Raw genomic sequence first — 10,142 nt, forward strand, 5'->3', positions numbered from 1 at the left:
GACATGGTTTGACCCCCTATAGGAATGTGCGATCATCATGAAACGTTCAGATCACTTACAACTCAATAGATTCTACCTTCTTGTAACGTTTCAGCCTGATTGGACCTTGTTTTCACACAAATGGACCCAGAATGATGTGAAATTGTGCTTCGTGCAACATAATTCTGGGTGCCATTTACAAACCATAAGTGCTAATGACTCCATTCCTTTTTGTGGTTGTAGGGGCTGTTGATTGGAGTACACTAAAACAAACCTGATCTCTCTAGGACATTCAGAAGCCAAGTTATAAGCCCACAAATGTGTAACTGGACTACTTCTTTAAATTGACACCAGATCCGGTGACCTTTGGGACATGGTTTGACCCCCTTAGGAAAGAGCTATCATCATGAAACGTTCAGATCACTTACAACTCAATAGATTCTACCTTCCTGTAACGTTTCAGCCTGATTGGACCTTGTTTTCACACAAATGAACCCAGAATGATGTGAAATTGTGCTTCGTGCAACATAATTCTGGGTGCCATTTAAAAACCATAAGTGCTAATGACTCCATTCCTTTTTGTGGTTGTAGGGGCTGTTGATTGGAGTACACTAAAACAAACCTGATCGCTCTAGGACATTCAGAAGCCAAGTTATAAGCCCACAAAGGTGTAACTGGACTACTTCTTTAAAGTGACACCAGGCCCGGTGACCTTTGGGACATGGTTTGACCCCTATAGGAATGTGCGATCATCATGAAACGTTCAGATCACTTACAACTCAATAGATTCTACCTTCTTGTAACGTTTCAGCCTGATTGGACCTTGTTTTCACACAAATGGACCCAGAATGATGTGAAATTGTGCTTCGTGCAACATAATTCTGGGTGCCATTTACAAACCATAAGTGCTAATGACTCCATTCCTTTTTGTGGTTGTAGGGGCTGTTGATTGGAGTACACTAAAACAAACCTGATCTCTCTAGGACATTCAGAAGCCAAGTTATAAGCCCACAAATGTGTAACTGGACTACTTCTTTAAATTGACACCAGATCCGGTGACCTTTGGGACATGGTTTGACCCCCTTAGGAAAGAGCTATCATCATGAAACGTTCAGATCACTTACAACTCAATAGATTCTACCTTCCTGTAACGTTTCAGCCTGATTGGACCTTGTTTTCACACAAATGAACCCAGAATGATGTGAAATTGTGCTTCGTGCAACATAATTCTGGGTGCCATTTAAAAACCATAAGTGCTAATGACTCCATTCATTTTTGTGGTTGTAGGGGCTGTTGATTGGAGTACACTAAAACAAACCTGATCGCTCTAGGACATTCAGAAGCCAAGTTATAAGCCCACAAATGTTTAACTGGACTTCTTCTTTAAAGTGACACCAGGCCCGGTGACCTTTGGGACATGGTTTGACCCCCTATAGGAATGTGTGATCATCATGAAACGTTCAGATCACTTACAACTCAATAGATTCTACCTTCTTGTAACGTTTCAGCCTGATTGGACCTTGTTTTCACACAAATGGACCCAGAATGATGTGAAATTGTGCTTCGTGCAACATAATTTTGGGTGCCATTTACAAATCATAAGTGCTAATGACTCCATTCCTTTTTGTGGTTGTAGGTGCTGTTGATTGGAGTACACTAAAACAAACCTGATCGCTCTAGGACATTCAGAAGCCAAGTTATAAGCCCACATATGTGTAACTGGACTTCTTCTTTAAAGTGACACCAGGCCCGGTGACCTTTGGGACATGGTTTGACCCCCTATAGGAATATGTGATCATCATGAAACGTTCAGATCACTTACAACTCAATAGATTCTACCTTCTTGTAACGTTTCAGCCTGATTGGACCTTGTTTTCACACAAATGGACCCAGAATGATGTGAAATTGTGCTTCGTGCAACATAATTCTGGGTGCCATTTAAAAACCATAAGTGCTAATGACTCCCTTCCTTTTTGTGGTTGTAGGGGCTGTTGATTGGAGTATACTAAAACAATCCTGATCTCTCTAGGACATTCAGAAGCCAAGTTATAAGCCCACAAATGTGTAACTGGACTACTTCTTTAAATTGACACCAGGTCCGGTGACCTTTGGGACATGGTTTGACCCCCTTAGGAAAGTGCTATCACCATGAAATGTTCAGATCACTTACAACTCAATAGATTCTACCTTCCTGTAACGTTTCAGCCTGATTGGACCTTGTTTTCACACAAATGAACCCAGAATGATGTGAAATTGTGCTTCGTGCAACATAATTCTGGGTGCCATTTACAAACCATAAGTGCTAATGACTCCATTCCTTTTTGTGGTTGTAGGGGCTTTTGATTGGAGTACACTAAAACAAACCTGATCTCTCTAGGACATTCAGAAGCCAAGTTATAAGCCCACAAATGTGTAACTGGACTACTTCTTTAAATTGACACCAGATCCGGTGACATTTGGGACATGGTTTGACCCCCTTAGGAAAGTGCTATCATCATGAAACGTTCAGATCACTTACAACTCAATAGATTCGACCTTCCTGTAACGTTTCAGCCTGATTGGACCTTGTTTTCACACAAATGAACCCAGAATGATGTGAAATTGTGCTTCGTGCAACATAATTCTGGGTGCCATTTAAAAACCATAAGTGCTAATGACTCCATTCCTTTTTGTGGTTGTAGGGGCTGTTGATTGGAGTATACTAAAACAAACCTGATCTCTCTAGGACATTCAGAAGCCAAGTTATAAGCCCACAAATGTGTAACTGGACTACTTCTTTAAATTGACACGAGATCCGGTGACCTTTGGGACATGGTTTGACCTCCTTAGGAAAGTGCTATCATCATGAAACGTTCAGATCACTTACAACTCAATAGATTCTACCTTCCTGTAACGTTTCAGCCTGATTGGACCTTGTTTTCGTACAAATGAACCCAGAATGATGTGAAATTGTGCTTCGTGCAACATAATTCTGGGTGCCATTTACAAACCATAAGTGCTAATGACTTCATTCCTTTTTGTGGTTGTAGGGGCTGTTGATTGGAATACACTAAAACAAACCTGACCTCTCTAGGACATTCAGAAGCCAAGTTATAAGCCCACAAAGGTGTAACTGGACTACTTCTTTAAAGTGACACCAGGCCCGGTGACCTTTGGGACATAGTTTGACCCCCTATAGGAATGTGCGATCATCATGAAACGTTCAGATCACTTACAACTCAATAGATTCTACCTTCTTGTAGCGTTTCAGCCTGATTGGACCTTGTTTTCACACAAATGGACCCAGATTGATGTGAAATTGTGCTTCGTGCAACATAATTCTGGGTGCCATTTACAAACAATAAGTGCTAATGACTCCATTCCTTTTTGTGGTTGTAGGGGCTTTTGATTGGAGTGCACTAAAACAAACCTGATCTCTCTAGGACATTCAGAAGCCAAGTTATAAGCCCACAAATGTGTAACTGGACTACTTCTTTAAATTGACACCAGATCCGGTGACCTTTGGGACATGGTTTGACCCCCTTAGGAAAGTGCTATCATCATGAAACGTTCAGATCACTTACAACTCAATAGATTCTACCTTCCTGTAACGTTTCAGCCTGATTGGACCTTGTTTTCACACAAATGAACCCAGAATGATGGGAAATTGTGCTTCGTGCAACATAATTCTGGGTGCCATTTACAAACCATAAGTGCTAATGACTCCATTCCTTTTTGTGGTTGTAGGGGCTGTTGATTGGAGTACACTAAAACAAACCTGATCTCTCTAGGACATTCAGAAGCCAAGTTATAAGCCCACAAATGTTTAACATGACTTCTTCTTTAAAGTGACACCAGGCCCGGTGACCTTTGGGACATGGTTTGACCCCCTATAGGAATGTGTGATCATCATGAAACGTTCAGATCACTTACAACTCAATAGATTCTACCTTCTTGTAACGTTTCAGCCTGATTGGACCTTGTTTTCACACAAATGGACCCAGAATGATGTGAAATTGTGCTTCGTGCAACATAATTCTGGGTGCCATTTACAAATCATAAGTGCTAATGACTCCATTCCTTTTTGTGGTTGTAGGTGCTGTTGATTGGAGTACACTAAAACAAACCTGATCGCTCTAGGACATTCAGAAGCCAAGTTATAAGCCCACAAATGTGTAACTGGACTTCTTCTTTAAAGTGACACCAGGCCCGGTGACCTTTGGGACATGGTTTGACCCCCTATAGGAATGTGTGATCATCATGAAACGTTCAGATCACTTACAACTCAATAGATTCTACCTTCTTGTAACGTTTCAGCCTGATTGGACCTTGTTTTCACACAAATGGACCAAGAATGATGTGAAATTGTGCTTCGTGCAACATAATACTGGGTGCCATTTAAAAACCATAAGTGCTAATGACTCCATTCCTTTTTGTGGTTGTAGGGGCTGTTGATTGGAGTATACTAAAACAATCCTGATCTCTCTAGGACATTCAGAAGCCAAGTTATAAGCCCACAAATGTGTAACTGGACTACTTCTTTAAATTGACACCAGGTCCGGTGACCTTTGGGACATGGTTTGACCCCCTTAGGAAAGTGCTATCACCATGAAATGTTCAGATCACTTACAACTCAATAGATTCTACCTTCCTGTAATGTTTCAGCCTGATTGGACCTTGTTTTCACACAAATGAACCCAGAATGATGTGAAATTGTGCTTCGTGCAACATAATTCTGGGTGCCATTTACAAACCATAAGTGCTAATGACTCCATTCCTTTTTGTGGTTGTAGGGGCTTTTGATTGGAGTACACTAAAACAAACCTGATCTCTCTAGGACATTCAGAAGCCAAGTTATAAGCCCACAAATGTGTAACTGGACTACTTCTTTAAATTGACACCAGATCCGGTGACCTTTGGGACATGGTTTGACCCCCTTAGGAAAGTGCTATCATCATGAAACGTTCAGATCACTTACAACTCAATAGATTCGACCTTCCTGTAACGTTTCAGCCTGATTGGACCTTGTTTTCACACAAATGAACCCAGAATGATGTGAAATTGTGCTTCGTGCAACATAATTCTGGGTGCCATTTAAAAACCATAAGTGCTAATGACTCCATTCCTTTTTGTGGTTGTAGGGGCTGTTGATTGGAGTATACTAAAACAAACCTGATCTCTCTAGGACATTCAGAAGCCAAGTTATAAGCCCACAAATGTGTAACTGGACTACTTCTTTAAATTGACACGAGATCCGGTGACCTTTGGGACATGGTTTGACCTCCTTAGGAAAGTGCTATCATCATGAAACGTTCAGATCACTTACAACTCAATAGATTCTACCTTCCTGTAACGTTTCAGCCTGATTGGACCTTGTTTTCATACAAATGAACCCAGAATGATGTGAAATTGTGCTTCGTGCAACATAATTCTGGGTGCCATTTACAAACCATAAGTGCTAATGACTTCATTCCTTTTTGTGGTTGTAGGGGCTGTTGATTGGAATACACTAAAACAAACCTGACCTCTCTAGGACATTCAGAAGCCAAGTTATAAGCCCACAAAGGTGTTACTGGACTACTTCTTTAAAGTGACACCAGGCCCGGTGACCTTTGGGACATAGTTTGACCCCCTATAGGAATGTGCGATCATCATGAAACGTTCAGATCACTTACAACTCAATAGATTCTACCTTCTTGTAGCGTTTCAGCCTGATTGGACCTTGTTTTCACACAAATGGACCCAGATTGATGTGAAATTGTGCTTCGTGCAACATAATTCTGGGTGCCATTTACAAACAATAAGTGCTAATGACTCCATTCCTTTTTGTGGTTGTAGGGGCTTTTGATTGGAGTGCACTAAAACAAACCTGATCTCTCTAGGACATTCAGAAGCCAAGTTATAAGCCCACAAATGTGTAACTGGACTACTTCTTTAAATTGACACCAGATCCGGTGACCTTTGGGACATGGTTTGACCCCCTTAGGAAAGTGCTATCATCATGAAACGTTCAGATCACTTACAACTCAATAGATTCTACCTTCCTGTAACGTTTCAGCCTGATTGGACCTTGTTTTCACACAAATGAACCCAGAATGATGGGAAATTGTGCTTCGTGCAACATAGTTCTGGGTGCCATTTACAAACCATAAGTGCTAATGACTCCATTCCTTTTTGTGGTTGTAGGGGCTGTTGATTGGAGTACACTAAAACAAACCTGATCTCTCTAGGACATTCAGAAGCCAAGTTATAAGCCCACAAACGTGTAACTGGACTACTTCTTTAAAGTGACACCAGGCCCGGTGACCTTTGGGACATGGTTTGACCCCCTATAGGAATGTGCGATCATCATGAAACGTTCAGATCACTTACAACTCAATAGATTCTACCTTCTTGTAACGTTTCAGCCTGATTGGACCTTGTTTTCACACAAATGAACCCAGAATGATGTGAAATTGTGCTTCGTGCAACATAATTCTGGGTGCCATTTACAAACCATAAGTGCTAATGACTCCATTCCTTTTTGTGGTTGTAGGGGCTGTTGATTGGAGTACACTAAAACAAACCTAACCTCTCTAGGACATTCAGAAGCCAAGTTATAAGCCCACAAAGATGTAACTGGACTACTTCTTTAAATTGACACCAGATCCGATGACATTTGGGACATGGTTTGACCCCCTTAGGAAATTGCTATCATCATGAAACGTTCAGATCACTTACAACTCAATAGATTCTACCTTCCTGTAACATTGCAGCCTGATTGGACCTTGTTTTCACACAAATGAACCCAGAATGATGTGAAATTGTGCTTCGTGCAACATAATTCTGGGTGCCATTTACAAACCATAAGTGCTAATGACTCCATTCCTTTTTGTGGTTGTAGGGGATGTTGATTGGAGTACATTAAAACAAACCTGATATCTCTAGGACATTCAGAAGCCAAGTTATAAGCCCACAAATGTGTAACTGGACTACTTCTTTGAATTGACACCAGATCCGGTGACCTTTGGGACATGGTTTGACCCCCTTACGAAAGTGCTATCATCATGAAACGTTCAGATCACTTACAACTCAATAGATTCTACCTTCCTGTAACGTTTCAGCCTGATTGGACCTTGTTTTCACACAAATGAACCCAGAATGATGTGAAATTGTGCTTCGTGCAACATAATTCTGGGTGCCATTTAAAAACCATAAGTGCTAATGACTCCATCCCTTTTTGTGGTTGTAGGGGCTCTTGATTGGAGTATACTAAAACAAACCTGATCTCTCTAGGACTTTCAGAAGCCAAGTTATAAGCCCACAAATGTGTAACTGGACTACTTCTTTAAATTGACACCAGATCCGGTGAGCTTTGGGACATGGTTTGACCCCCTTAGGAAAGTGCTATCACCATGAAACGTTCAGATCACTTACAACTCAATAGATTCTACCTTCCTGTAACGTTTCAGCCTGATTGGACCTTGTTTTCACACAAATGAACCCAAAATGATGTGAAATTGTGCTTCGTGCAACATAATTCTGGGTGCCATTTACAAACCATAAGTGCTAATGACTCCATTCCTTTTTGTGGTTGTAGGGGCTGTTGATTGGAGTACACTAAAACAAACCTGACCTCTCTAGGACATTCAGAAGCCAAGTTATAAGCCCACAAAGGTGTAACTGGACTACTTCTTTAAAGTGACACCAGGCCCGGTGACCTTTGGGACATAGTTTGACCCCCTATAGGAATGTGCGATCATCATGAAACGTTCAGATCACTTACAACTCAATAGATTCTACCTTCTTTTAGCGTTTCAGCCTGATTGGACCTTGTTTTCACACAAATGGACCCAGATTGATGTGAAATTGTGCTTCGTGCAACATAATTCTGGGTGCCATTTACAAACAATAAGTGCTAATGACTCCATTCCTTTTTGTGGTTGTAGGGGCTTTTGATTGGAGTGCACTAAAACAAACCTGATCTCTCTAGGACATTCAGAAGCCAAGTTATAAGCCCACAAATGTGTAACTGGACTACTTCTTTAAATTGACACCAGATCCGGTGACCTTTGGGACATGGTTTGACCCCCTTAGGAAAGTGCTATCATCATGAAACGTTCAGATCACTTACAACTCAATAGATTCTACCTTCCTGTAACGTTTCAGCCTGATTGGACCTTGTTTTCACACAAATGAACCCAGAATGATGTGAAATTGTGCTTCGTGCAACATAATTCTGGGTGCCATTTAAAAACCATAAGTGCTAATGACTCCATTCATTTTTGTGGTTGTAGGGGCTGTTGATTGGAGTACACTAAAACAAACCTGATCGCTCTAGGACATTCAGAAGCCAAGTTATAAGCCCACAAATGTTTAACTGGACTTCTTCTTTAAAGTGACACCAGGCCCGGTGACCTTTGGGACATGGTTTGACCCCCTATAGGAATGTGTGATCATCATGAAACGTTCAGATCACTTACAACTCAATAGATTCTACCTTCTTGTAACGTTTCAGCCTGATTGGACCTTGTTTTCACACAAATGGACCCAGAATGATGTGAAATTGTGCTTCGTGCAACATAATTTTGGGTGCCATTTACAAATCATAAGTGCTAATGACTCCATTCCTTTTTGTGGTTGTAGGTGCTGTTGATTGGAGTACACTAAAACAAACCTGATCGCTCTAGGACATTCAGAAGCCAAGTTATAAGCCCACATATGTGTAACTGGACTTCTTCTTTAAAGTGACACCAGGCCCGGTGACCTTTGGGACATGGTTTGACCCCCTATAGGAATATGTGATCATCATGAAACGTTCAGATCACTTACAACTCAATAGATTCTACCTTCTTGTAACGTTTCAGCCTGATTGGACCTTGTTTTCACACAAATGGACCCAGAATGATGTGAAATTGTGCTTCGTGCAACATAATTCTGGGTGCCATTTAAAAACCATAAGTGCTAATGACTCCCTTCCTTTTTGTGGTTGTAGGGGCTGTTGATTGGAGTATACTAAAACAATCCTGATCTCTCTAGGACATTCAGAAGCCAAGTTATAAGCCCACAAATGTGTAACTGGACTACTTCTTTAAATTGACACCAGGTCCGGTGACCTTTGGGACATGGTTTGACCCCCTTAGGAAAGTGCTATCACCATGAAATGTTCAGATCACTTACAACTCAATAGATTCTACCTTCCTGTAACGTTTCAGCCTGATTGGACCTTGTTTTCACACAAATGAACCCAGAATGATGTGAAATTGTGCTTCGTGCAACATAATTCTGGGTGCCATTTACAAACCATAAGTGCTAATGACTCCATTCCTTTTTGTGGTTGTAGGGGCTTTTGATTGGAGTACACTAAAACAAACCTGATCTCTCTAGGACATTCAGAAGCCAAGTTATAAGCCCACAAATGTGTAACTGGACTACTTCTTTAAATTTACACCAGATCCGGTGACATTTGGGACATGGTTTGACCCCCTTAGGAAAGTGCTATCATCATGAAACGTTCAGATCACTTACAACTCAATAGATTCGACCTTCCTGTAACGTTTCAGCCTGATTGGACCTTGTTTTCACACAAATGAACCCAGAATGATGTGAAATTGTGCTTCGTGCAACATAATTCTGGGTGCCATTTAAAAACCATAAGTGCTAATGACTCCATTCCTTTTTGTGGTTGTAGGGGCTGTTGATTGGAGTATACTAAAACAAACCTGATCTCTCTAGGACATTCAGAAGCCAAGTTATAAGCCCACAAATGTGTAACTGGACTACTTCTTTAAATTGACACGAGATCCGGTGACCTTTGGGACATGGTTTGACCTCCTTAGGAAAGTGCTATCATCATGAAACGTTCAGATCACTTACAACTCAATAGATTCTACCTTCCTGTAACGTTTCAGCCTGATTGGACCTTGTTTTCGTACAAATGAACCCAGAATGATGTGAAATTGTGCTTCGTGCAACATAATTCTGGGTGCCATTTACAAACCATAAGTGCTAATGACTTCATTCCTTTTTGTGGTTGTAGGGGCTGTTGATTGGAATACACTAAAACAAACCTGACCTCTCTAGGACATTCAGAAGCCAAGTTATAAGCCCACAAAGGTGTAACTGGACTACTTCTTTAAAGTGACACCAGGCCCGGTGACCTTTGGGACATAGTTTGACCCCCTATAGGAATGTGCGATCATCAT

This window comes from Nothobranchius furzeri, chromosome 3 (assembly GCF_043380555.1).
Source record: "Nothobranchius furzeri strain GRZ-AD chromosome 3, NfurGRZ-RIMD1, whole genome shotgun sequence".
In the NCBI taxonomy this organism is placed as follows: Eukaryota; Metazoa; Chordata; class Actinopteri; order Cyprinodontiformes; family Nothobranchiidae; genus Nothobranchius; species Nothobranchius furzeri.